The sequence below is a fragment of the Euprymna scolopes genome, chromosome 23, assembly GCF_053919585.1.
Source record: "Euprymna scolopes isolate OS-2025 chromosome 23, ASM5391958v1, whole genome shotgun sequence".
Lineage (NCBI taxonomy): Eukaryota > Metazoa > Mollusca > Cephalopoda > Sepiida > Sepiolidae > Euprymna > Euprymna scolopes.
The window spans coordinates 106,637,140-106,650,376 of NC_136504.1; the positions used below are offsets into that span (position 1 = coordinate 106,637,140).

A 13,237-nucleotide genomic window follows, 5' to 3' on the forward strand; every position below is an offset into this window, starting at 1 on the left:
TGTGTGTTCATAACTAAATATATATATATTTTGACTTATAGTTAAAAAAAACTTCACCGCACTCTTCTTTCCCTTTCACTCCCTAACTGACGATTTAAATCAAAATATTTGAATAAAATTAAATCAGTTAATAAAAATTAAAATAAAATTAATTGCATATAAAAAGGCAACCGAAAAAAAAAGCCTTTTAACAACAACAAAATTGCTCCTAACGACGATCAATGATCTAAAGCATTATTTTTCAACGAGTCCAAGGGACTTAATTCTTTTAGAAAATTACTCAATTACTTCCCTTGTCATATATTTGTTTTTATTTTTACCAACTTTTCGTTTCCAATACTACAAAATGCCCGAAATTGTACTTTTTATTAACATGTTAAAACTACGATAGTTGCCGAGCAATTGGAAATGGGCCATTTTGCATCTGAAGCCATTCGTCATCAGGTAAGCAGAAGAGGAATTTAGCTTGCCTTTGGTAACATTTATTTGTTGTGTATTTAATTATTTTTTCATCCACTTTTATTTGCTTTGTTGTCTATTTTGAAAAATGTCCGAAAATCTATCACTTAGAGAGTTTATGCTTCTAAGAAAAAAGAACGTACTCTGATTACATGTGAGCGTACGCACGCGCACGACCGCACGCGCGCGACCGCACGCGCGCGACCGCGCGCGCACGCGCGCGCGCACACACACACACACACACACACACACGCACACACACACACACACACACACACACACACAGAGAGTCTTTTCTTGCCTTGCGTTTGCACTTGAATCCTGTTATAGGGACGATTTCTATTTGGAATATGACGTCCGCGGGAGGGACGCGGAGGTGGGAATGACAATGAAAAATATTCTACCCCCTTCCTTTCTAATGGTGTCTTAAAGATGTGTGTGTGTGTGTGTGTGTGTGTGTGTGTGTGTGTGTGTGTGTGTGTGTGTGTGTGTGTGTGTGTGCTACGATTTCATTTTACCAAAAATGTATCTAAATAATTAGAATGAACAAAGGAGGAGATTAGGGGAGATTATTTTAAAGGCGGTGAGAGAGAGAGAAGGGCGTGATATATATATATATATATATATATATATATATATATATATATATATATATATATATATATATATATATATATCACGCCCTTCTCTCTCTCACCGCCTTTAAAATAATATAGTATATATATATATATATATATATATATATATATATATATATATATATATATATATATATATATATATAGCTGAATGTGTGTGTGTGTGTGTATGTGTGTGTGTGTGTGTGTGTGTGTGTGATCACGAATAGGTTCCTATATGGTTGACTATTTTAAAAAACTGATTACATATAATGGTAGAAGATGTATCGAGACACAGGAATGGGTATGTTTGATCTGGCAGAACGGTGGTTCATTAAAATTGTAGAGTCTGCGTTCGCGCCTGGTCCACAAAGTATGGAAATAAAAAAATTGAAAAATTAAAAAAAACGTTTACAAGTGTTTTTGATATAGATGTACATAAGAATACTTTGATAAGTATGTTTTAAGTTAAATAGGGATGTTATAATAAAATTGTGTCGTCTGCGTTCGCGCCTGGCCTCCATAGAATGGAAATAGGCACAAACTTTAATAAAGACTTTTCATATCTATCTGCGTAAGTATACTTTGATAATTATGTTTCAGTTTGAAGAAATATGGTATAATAAACTTATGGGGTGTTCGTTCGCACCTGACCTCCATAGAATGGAAATATGTCACAAAGTTTAACAAGTTTTTTTTTTAATATAGACCCACAGAATATTGTGATAAGTGTTTCATTGTGAACAGGTATGGTATAAAAAATTATGGGGTTTATCTATTTTATTTTTACTCACATCATATTTTGCTTTGGTTTTGATACCCCCCAAACTCGAAGCTATCTCTTTACAATCCTTCCTTTTCATAACCTATCATACTTTCATAAATCAGAGTCCATTTTATATAATCTGAGTTTATTGTTTTCCAGAGGTCAAGTAATCAATGAAGTTTAACGAGGTTAATGCAAGAATGCTTAATACCGAAGTAGAGCATTTGTTTTACATAAGCAGTAATATGTTGTTACACAGCCATGAGCATGTTTCGGTCAAGTAGTTACCAATAACTAAAGACCCCTTTAAGCGATACACCTTTGCTTTCGGATAAGCTGTACCACCTGAAGAGGTTTCTCGTTACTGCTAACTAGCTGATCGAAAGATGCTCATGACTGTGTAGCAACATACTATGAAGACTGAAGGATCGGTCGAAAATTATGTACTTATAAAAAAGTTTTTTTAATTTTTTTTCATAATATTATTTTGTATTCCTGCACGTCACCAATTAAAAACGAATAAAGAAAAGTTATAAGCTTTTATACTTTTCGAATTCTTTTTTATTCATATATATATATATATATATATATATATATATATATATATATATATATATATATATATATATATATATATATGTATATGTATATGTATATATATATAAAGCACTAGGTGTGTATGAGTTCGTTCTCTATGGATCCCTAAACGGCTGAGTAGATTTTTTTTTATTTCACACAAATGCACTTTATGTGTCTGGCAGTGTTTTTAGAAAGGTTTTGTATCGGAATATTTTTGATAAGCATCAATAATCGATGAGCGAAATAATCGATAAGCATTAATAATCGATAAGCGAAATAATCCGATGAAGGAAGGAACGATTAAAGTTAACACCTGGTGCAACCTAGCATCATCAGTGCATTGAGAAGTTGTATAATCGCACAAGTAGAAAGGACCGGTATATAAAATCAGCAGTAGGTTCTTTGATATGACAGGGGCGAGTTCAAAATGACTGTTTCTGTTTAGAGCTGAACTGAACCATGACACTTGACTTTTGCATTTTCTACTTTTCGTCCGAAACATGCTGATCGTTCGGTTAAAACCAGAAGCCCTCGTCAGGCGACTTAATAAATGGTTGTTTTCCACAAACGACACCAGTTCTCAAACGAAGAAAAAAAAAAAGAAAAAAGAACACTTCAATAAATTGAAATACGTCGGGTTTACGTTTAGAGGTAGAAAGATATATATATATATATATATATATATATATATATATATATATATATATATATATATATATATATATATATAAAGTGAACGTGTGTGTGTGTGTGTGTGCGTGTGTGTGTGTGTGTGTGTGTGCGCGCGTTTGTGTACATTTTCCAACGCAATAACTCTGTCAATTCTCAGTGTACAGACTCGAAATTTGATATACAGTTTACTGAGATTTGGAAAAATCTTTGTAATCCGTTTTCAGCCAGAAATTTGGCTATCAAAGGGGTTCTAAGTTCAATGATTTGACCTTTGAGAACTCTACCAAACTCCTCCGCCAATTTTGGATCTAAACGCTTGAAATTCTAGATATAGGTTCCTTGGACATGGATCTAACTTAATAACTTGATTTGATCTCAAAACAATAAATGTTAAGGGGTCATAAAAGGGGTCAAAGTTTAAAAAATTGACCGCTTTTTATTTATTAATTTTTTTGCTCAACATACACCTCCAAACACCCGGGAAACGCCGGGCTGAAATGCTAGTATATATATATATATATATATATATATATATATATATATATATATATATATATATATATAGTAGTGATGATGAAGAATATTGAAACGAAAGCTGACTAACAATAGTAACAATAAATATTGGATAAATGCACGGAAGGATGGACATTTTTTTTTACTATAAGCAACAGAAAAAAAATGGTCTAATAACAAAAAAATATATATATAAAAAATAAATGCTAGCAAAGGAAAGATAAGTTACTGTCTACCTAGCTGGATAAACTTTTTTTTAGTGTTTTAAATTATTTTAAAGCGTTTATTTAGTTTGAGAAGCAAGTAGTGTCGAGTGTTAGATTAGAATAAGGAATGGCGGGCATGAGAGGGTCACATCTTTAGAGTTTCGATAATCGCTTAAAAATAGGAAAATAAATAAATGTCGTGGTAACATTTTTTTATACTACTACTACTACTACTACTACGGCTACTACTACGACTACTGCTAATAATACTACTACTACTAATAATAATAATAACAATGATGACTACTACTACTACTACTGCTAATAATAATATTACTAATAACAATGACTACTACTACTACTAATAATAACAATGATGACTACTACTACTACTACTACTACTACTACTACTACTACTACGGCTACTACTACTGCTAATAATAATACTACTAATAATAATAACAATGATGCCTACTACTACTACTGCAGCTAATAATAACACTACTACTAATAATAATACTAATAATAACACTACTACTAATAATAATACTAATAATAATGATGACTACCACTACTACTACTACTAATAATAATAATAATAACAATGACTACTACTACTACTACTACTACTACTACTACCACTACTACTACGCTTATTATCTTCGACCGTTATCATCCTGAACATCCCTTAGAATGAAAATGGATTATTCCAAATCGGCCAGACCATATATATATATATATTATAATACTGAATTCCCTTAGAATGAAAATGGATTATTCCAAATCGGCCAGACCATATATATATTATAATACTGAATTCCCTTAGAATGAAAATGGATTATTCCAAATCGGCCAGACCATATATATATTATAATACTGAATTCACTTGGAATGAAAATGGAATATTCCAAAAATCCCAATAAACAATTCTTTAAGATGGATAAGTTAGTTGTATCCAGCCAGTGTTTGACCAGTGCAGATCAAAATACATATGCGTTAATTATCGCCAGCTGTTGCTTGGTCGATGCAGATCACGTTACAAATAATGTAGTTATCGCCAGCCAGTGTTGGTCGGCGCAGACCACGACGATGACGACGAAAAAAACTAATTTTTGCGCTATCCAGAAAATTATCAACTTCATCAAAAACATTTATTATTGATTAAATATATTTTGAATTCTGTGGAATTTCCTCGGGTCCTGCTAGTTATTATTATTATTATTATTATTATTATTATTATTATTATTATTATTATTAACTAATATTTAGTTTTATTGTCTACAGTAAAAAAATGTCCTAGAAAATATTAAGAAGAGAAAAAGAGAAAAAGAAAAAGAAAAGGTAAAATATTGTGTGACTGGAAAATATGAGAAACAAATAAAAAGAGGCTAAAACAAAGAGAGAGAGAGAGAGAGAGAGAGAGAGAGAGAGAGAGAGAGAGAGAGAGAGAGAGATTAAAATAATTGAATAAAGACGCTGAACAATTTCAGATTGTCGGCCATTTTCCCAGCCTCGTATTTTTATCGTCTTCCTAATAAGTACCTTTCAACAAAACAGATTATTATTTCAGTTTATTCATAATATCTCTCGTGTCAGCTGATGGTTATTTTTATATTATTTTATTTTCTGTATTTTTTTTTTTTTTTTTTTTTTTTTTGCTGCAGGCACATTTTTGTGTGTGCATCTTCATGGCTTGTAAAAAAAAAAAAAAAAAATACGAAACTAAATTTTTGATTGGATACTTTATTTATACTTCGTCACTACCTGCGTACTTATTGTACGTAATAACCGAAACATATTTCAATTTTATTATTTGTTCAAGTTTTGAACTCGTGACTTGAGAGAGAGAGAGAGAGAGAGAGAGAGAGAGAGAGAGAGAGAGAGAGAGAGAGAGAGAGAGAGAGAGAGAGAGAGAGAGAGAGAGAGATTATCAATGAAAGTTGTCGGATTCTTCAGCTATACCTTGTGTTGCAGCAAAATTCGACAAAAAATCAATACCTGACAAAAAATAATTTTTTTTATGGAAATCGCTCGAGACAAGACGTGTGAGATATTCTCTCACCTCGTTTTTGCCGTAGGCAGAATGAAAGAAAACAATCAGAAATCATGACAGGCTTACCGTTAAAACTTCAACAGAAATTTTATTAAAGAAAAAAGATCCAAATTGCAAAAGATGTGTCATCTTTTGCTATCTGCCGTGCAGGGCTGGTAACACCCGGAAAGGGTAGTAGTTCGTGGTTTATCTTCGCATAATGCAGGATAATATACTCCACGATGCTTCAAGAATAGCTACAATAGGTCGATGAGTTAAGTGATGCCTTCCAAAGATGAATGCCTCGAGTCCGGTAGTCCTTATGGAGTTCACTATGTATAACCGTCCGACAGGTCAAAATGTAGAAGACCTTAATTTCGTCTCGGACAGACATGAGTAATGATGAAAGTCAATCAATTCACAGAGCACAACAGTGTGCGATGAATATAATATTTCGCCTAACATAACGGCATTAAACGTCTCAATGAGACAAAGGGGTTTTGAGGCTACAAGCCTCGAGTGAGTTTTCGTACGTCCATTCAACCTGTTGCCTGTGTGAAAACTGGCGGGCTGAAAAGATAAATTTAGCGCCAAGAATATCCTCGGCAGTTAGTAACAACAATCAATCTGATTGGTCCTAACAAAATCGTGGGCGGCCAAACCGACCAATGAGGTGCCTGCTTATTTCTGCAGAATATTTTACGGGCGTGAAGCCACTTGATGTAAAGAGCTAACAAGAATGAAAACCTAATTATTGTAAAGACAGGAGATGCCTATTGACCTTATTCGTGAAAAAGACCAAGACTGTAGGCAGGAAGAAAACAGTGAGCAGGAAAAGAGTTCCATAACTTTGTAGTCCTTGGAAAGAAGCTACTGTAATAGGAAGCTGTATTATAACGAGTTATCTAAACAGCAAACTGGCGACTGTAGAGATAGAGAATAAGTGTTCCGAGAGATAGAACCGATTTTACGAGAATCAGAAAGAGCAATAGGTTTAATATATTAAGCCCAAGAAAAATTTGATGAGAAAAAAAGACCATAGAGTCGATTTCTCATCGAGAATAGATCAATCCAAAAGAAACCCAGGAAGAAAAGGGACACACCTACGATTGAAAGACAGAAGCTGAGTCTTAACAGAATTAGTAATATCTTATTCCAATCTGTAATTGAACCTCGGTAAACTTCTAGATCAGCCGCATATTTTAACTGATCCGAGGAAAATGATCAAGAAGCAATACCAGGTGGTTTCATCAGCATCTATATCTTAATACCATAGTGTGTGTTATTTTGTGTGGTACGCTTAAATCTTTTTTCTTCCGAGTGACTGTCCTTTGATTGTTATGACATTTCATTTCTTGTAATAAATAAGTTTATCAAGAATACTTCATAAGATTTGGTTATAGCTGATGGCACTCAAGTCATCTATTTTTTTTTATAAATGATTTTCATAAGAATTCTTCACAAATTTTGGTTTCGGTTTCGATTATAGTCGAAGGGACTCAAGTTTATATATAAATATTTATGCTTGTCTAGCCGCACTGATGAGCTGTGAAACAGCAAAACAGTAATCTATGTGGAGGACTATATATATATATATATATATATATATATATATATATATATATGTGTGTGTGTGTGTGTGTGTGTGTGTGTATGTGTGCGTATATATATATATATATATATCTCACGGAGGCCTCGGCTTCAGACGGCATTGGCGCCGTCGTAGCAATCCTTAAGTATAAACATAAACAATACCGGCAGAATCAAAGAAAATCACACTGGAAGCATATTTCAAATTAAATCAAAGGCCAAGCCTTTTCACAATTTTGCCCATTCCTTGTTGGTCCCTCCGATTTATCGGAGAGGGACTATAGTTTTCAGTGGCGTTCGTTTGTTCGTTCGTCCGTTCGTCCGGATGATTCCCGGATAACCGTCCATTACTTTTTTCTGAAATTTTGCCACAAGTTGTACTCCAATACGTAGATGTGCACAACATCGAGTTGTTTTTTAAGAAAACTCTCGTTGCTCCCCCAGGGGCTGAAAAGGGGTCAAAAATGCCCAAAATGGCAAAAATGACACTTTTGGCCCCATAACTTTTTTCCCGTCCATTAGATTTTACTGAAACTTGTCCAAAATGTGAAGGCAATTGTTGCAAATGTAAATTCAGTATCGCTGACCCTGGCAAAACTCTGGTTTGCGCCCCCCCCGGGAACTTTTAGGGCTAAAAACCACCCCTTTTTTAGGCTCTTTTTTTCATATTTGTCTAAAATGTGATTATGTATCTTTATTTAGTGTTTTTTTATGGTGCTGAACTCAAATTTACATGTCTTAAGGCTTGAAACATAGCCGTTTGTCCATTTTTACAAGTAATCAGCTCCCCCATGGGGGCAAAAGAGGTAAAAAAATACCTCAAAATGACTCGAAATAGACAAAATTGACATTTTTTTTCAGAATAACTTTTCATCCATTCATTAGATTTTTCTGAAACTGTGCAAAACCATGGGCATACCTGATATACACCTGATGGAAGTATCACTGACCCTGGGAAAAATCAGAGTCACAAGCCCTGGAGGTTTTAGGGCTAATATTGGGTGTGGAGCAAAAGTTGAACTTAGTCATTTTTCTGAAAACTTTTGAAAAACTTTTTTTCACTCAAAATTGTTTTTTTATCAGTTATGTATCACTTTTTTTTATCACTTTATTCGATCCCCCCTCCTCACATAGAGGGGGGCCATGCATGCACGGCTTGTTATATTTGTCAATACCGATTGCCGAGTGAGGGAGCAGCAAACATACCGAAAAAACCCAACACTTTTATATTCTACTTTTCATTTAATTAGCAATAATGTTTGATATTATTTTTCTGGGCAAAATATTTCTTTAATTTTAGACAATTCTTTCGCTACTTTGAAAATAAACTGCATTCTTCTAAAGGTTACCTAGCGAATTTTCGCAAAGTTTCAATTTTTGTTTTGTTTATTTTACGCATATAAAATAAGTTTAGATCTTCTTTAGTTTTACTAAGAGTTTAAAAGAAAGAAATATTTATAATCGGTACAAACAATTGAAAATGAACTTTTTAAAAATATTAAAAGAATCGATTTGGGAATCGGAAATTAGGCACAAATTTTTCCGATTCCAATACCGATTCCGATACCCCCAAAATTACCGATTTATCCGATTCCCGATTCCGATTAATCGACACAACACTAATATAAAACGATTAGGAATTTAAAATAGACGGTCAGTTTCACAAATAAATATAACGTAACATGAGCTGTAGTGTGTTACCAATTTTAAATTATGTGCGCTTATTGGGGATAGGGTGTCTACTTTTTAAGCGATTACACATGGTTTTACAACGTTGCAAACCGAACTTAATTTAGTGAGAAACACTTTAGTTAATATCCATAAAGAATTAGGATGGCCAGAAATGATGATCATTTTACGTTAAATTTATATTCGAAACTGATCTTACACTCTAAATTCTAAATGATCGCTTTTCTTTCCGCCAATTAAACAAATGTTCTAACACGTAATCTATAAAAGTAATATTTCATTTTGGAATAGGGATTTAGCTGCGAGAGAAAGCACAGAAAGCTCACGCAATCTCACGTTAAAAATGGTTTTCATAATAGTAATATTATTATTTAGAAATTCGTTCGTAACAATGAGATGTGGCTTTGCTAAGTGGCGTTGTTAAATATATTGTTCTTACATCGTTTTCTTATTTTGCCTACCAATCTTCGAATATTTTCCACTATTCATGTAAGTAGCATATTATACAGTAAATACGAACTAGTACAATATAGCTTTGTTTTAAAATCAAAATAAATGTTTTGTTGTGTTACAATTTTTAATCAATTACAAGGCAAACATTTGAGATAAAATATACGCGGACATTAACCAGGGGTTTATGCAATAATTTGAAAATTTACGAAAAAACAAACAAAAAAAATCTCTAATTAAATATGTATAAATTTTACAAGAATCGGAATCGGAATCGGGAATCGGATCGGAATCGGAAATTTTGAACGGAATCGGAATCGGGAAAAATTTTGGCATCGTCCCATCACTATGAGTAAACAGTTAATAAAATATGTTAAAAAACACTTTGAAATGAGTTAAAAACAAAGTAAGATCTTTGACTTGTTGTTTCATCAAATACTTCTGCATGCAAAATCCGATCCCGCAATTTGCTAATTCCTACCCTCTGATGAGAAGGAAAGTATTTCTTCGAAACTCCGCAGATTAAGGACTATCCATTTATCTAGTGTTTCCTTTTCAGATTAAATATGTTTTTAACTCATTTCAAAGTGTTTTTTTAACATATTGTATTAACTGTTTGCTCATATTATAAGCTCTATTTCCTATTTGGTTTTATCGAGCTTTTACATCTGGCTGAGATAATTTTATAAATATAAATTCTTTAATATTTATAATATACTTTAATTTTACCATCTTGGATCATTTTGGTAAATTTAATTGTAATTTTTATTATATATATATATATATATATATATATATATAGTAATTTATAAAATATATATGACGATTAAGCTACACTGAATATTCTGCGTTTCATCCAACTATAGGATTCGCATAAGCCTGACGAATCCTATAGTTGGATGAAACGCAGAATATTCAGTGTAGCTTAATCGCCATATATATTTTATAAATTACTAACTAGCTCTACCTACGTATTGAGCACTTTTGAAGTAAATACTTAAAGTTTACGCATAAATCTATACTTTCGTATAGTAAATTTATGTGAATAAATGAAATAGTTATATATATATATATATATATATATATATATATATATGGTAAAACTGGTAATTAGTAAAAACCTGAAGAGAGTGTTCAATACTATTGCAGAGCAAATATGTGTTTTGCTACCCCCCACACACTACAATCTAACATATTTTAACCTTCCAAACTTAAATATTGTCGATGCCTGTCTCCCTCCCCCTTATTATCTCTTACCCCCCTTTTTTTCTTCTCGTATTTCTTCTAAAACACTTCTTCCAAATACTAAAAACCATTTCTGTAAGGTCTGACGAGGCTGTTGGATGGTAACCATGGTCCAACATCCGAAACATATGTAACCAAATAGATAAAACGGTAATAAAAAAACATATATATATATATATAGAGAGAGAGAGAGAGATTGAGAGAGAGAGAATAAATGACAAAAAGTTATATTCCAAAATTCATGATGTTGACCATCTTATAATTTATTCCTTTAATTCAGTTGACTTATACAATTCTTGACAGTATCTGTTTGTAGCACAAAATCAATCACTTAATTATTATATCAATCAGTGAATCTATTATGCCCTTAACTCATCAGAAGAAATAGCAACAATCAATCCGTCAAAAGGAATTGAAATGTGATTTTACATGATTAAAATCCGAAAATTGGAAGGGAAGCTGCAAATATCTTTTTTATTTTTCCATTACGCCATATTGAATTTTTATCAAACAAAGTCATTAAACCCAACTATTCGTACTAACAATCTACATTAATTTATGAATCTTTTACCAAAATGTTCTATTTAATAATTAGTAAATTTATTAATTCTAAGTTTTGTATAGATACTTGTGAAAATAATATCAATAAATTATAAACTATTATACATGTTTGTATATAGAAAACTAAACTAAGCTAAAAAAAAAACAAAAACAAAAAAAAAACGATTTATCAGTACGGTCAGCTATCATAACCAATCAATTGATTAGAATTGAAAACCATACATAATACAGTATATATATATATAACTTTCTTGAAGTTATATATTTGGATTTTAACGTCACTGGATTATTTATCTTCCACCAGACTATCCATTCATGTGTAATCACCCTTTTCTTCACCATATTCCCTCTGCTTCACTTTTTTTTTTGTTTTCAAGTAACATCTTTGACTTACTTGTTGTTTCATCAAATACTTTTGCATGCAAAATCCGATCCCGCATTTTGCTAATTCCTACCCTCTGATGAGAAGGAAAGTATTTCTTCGAAACTCCGCGGATTAAGGACTATCCACTTATCTTGTGTTTCCTTTTCAGATTAAATATGTTTTTAACTCATTTCAAAGTGTTTTTTAACATGTTTTATTACCTGTTTGCTCGTATATATATATATATATATATATATATATATATATATATATATATATATATATATATATATATATATCACCAATGCAATAACCTCGAAGTTTACGCAAAAGACCAGAATACCACATTCTGTTGAACATCTTCAAAATGTCAAGCGCAATGGCCATATTATATATATTGAATTATACACAAACTGACTGATCCGCTCAGTTACAATATAATAGTTAATAGAACAGCTATTGAACGAAAACCACAAAAGCCATACTTAACATCAGTAAAGGGGCTCAGCCTTTCCAGAAAATGTACAAGTTTACCGTTGACCAACCTCTCAAAATCTTTGCTAATAACCTAGCGGGGACTAACAGGACGATATTTAGTTGGATCAGACCGATTACCAGCATTTTTTTTTTGTTTACTTGCCTCCCCACGAGGGCAGAGTTAGACATGAGGTTGTTTTTTAATGTGGAGGAAACCAGTTCCCCAGAAAAGGGCACTCTGGTCAATAAAGAAAAAAAAATGTATAAGTCATGAAGGATTTCTTCTTCATTGACTAAGACCAAAAAATGTAGTGCAGCATCTGAAGAACAGATGGTATTTATTTGCTCCCCCACTGAGCAAATTAGGCACAAGGCCGTTTTTAATGTGAGGTAAAAAACAGCTCCCCTAAAAGTAGGCAAAAAGGGGGCACTCTGGTTACCAAAAATAATAATTGTCCCAGTATAGAGGGTTTCCCCTCCATTGACTGGTACAAATTATCTTAAGTGCAGCATCTGAAGAACAGATACTACACTTTGATCCTGGTCCGAATTTTTAAAGATAGGGACAACAGAGGACTCCTTCTAGCAAGAAGGGAAACAGGACTGAGACAAACCGAGATTGAATAATTGAAATTTCAGGCGCACAGAATTATCAAGTAAAGAATTGTCAGTAAAAAGACGAATCCGTGCCTCTTTAGTGATATTCAGTATTACTTTTTTTTTTTTACATGGAAGTCACCTCTTATCAAGGCCCGGAGGCCACTCGAGGATAAGGGTTATTGTGTGTACAGTAATCAATGGGACGATATCGTAGTAATCGGCAATAATGGAGATCTGATAAAGTGTCTTACTTAAGGGGGCGGTTTATCAGGAACTTGTTTATGTTGGACTTGAAGACATCCAAGTTGTAGTCAGGTGGGAAACAGGCAAACGGAAGAGAGTTTCAAATGCGTGCATTTCTAAGAAAGAAACTTTGTTCATGGAATCTATGTTTTGATCTAGGCACAGATAAAGAGT

At 32.8% G+C, this 13,237-nt stretch overlaps 1 protein-coding gene across 1 annotated transcript in view; it reads right to left on the minus strand.

Annotated features, from left to right (window-relative positions):
• The window catches only part of LOC145246122 (tyrosinase-like), an 80,666-nt gene that overhangs the window by 964 nt on the left and 66,465 nt on the right, over positions 1-13,237 (minus strand). The window lies entirely within an intron of this gene.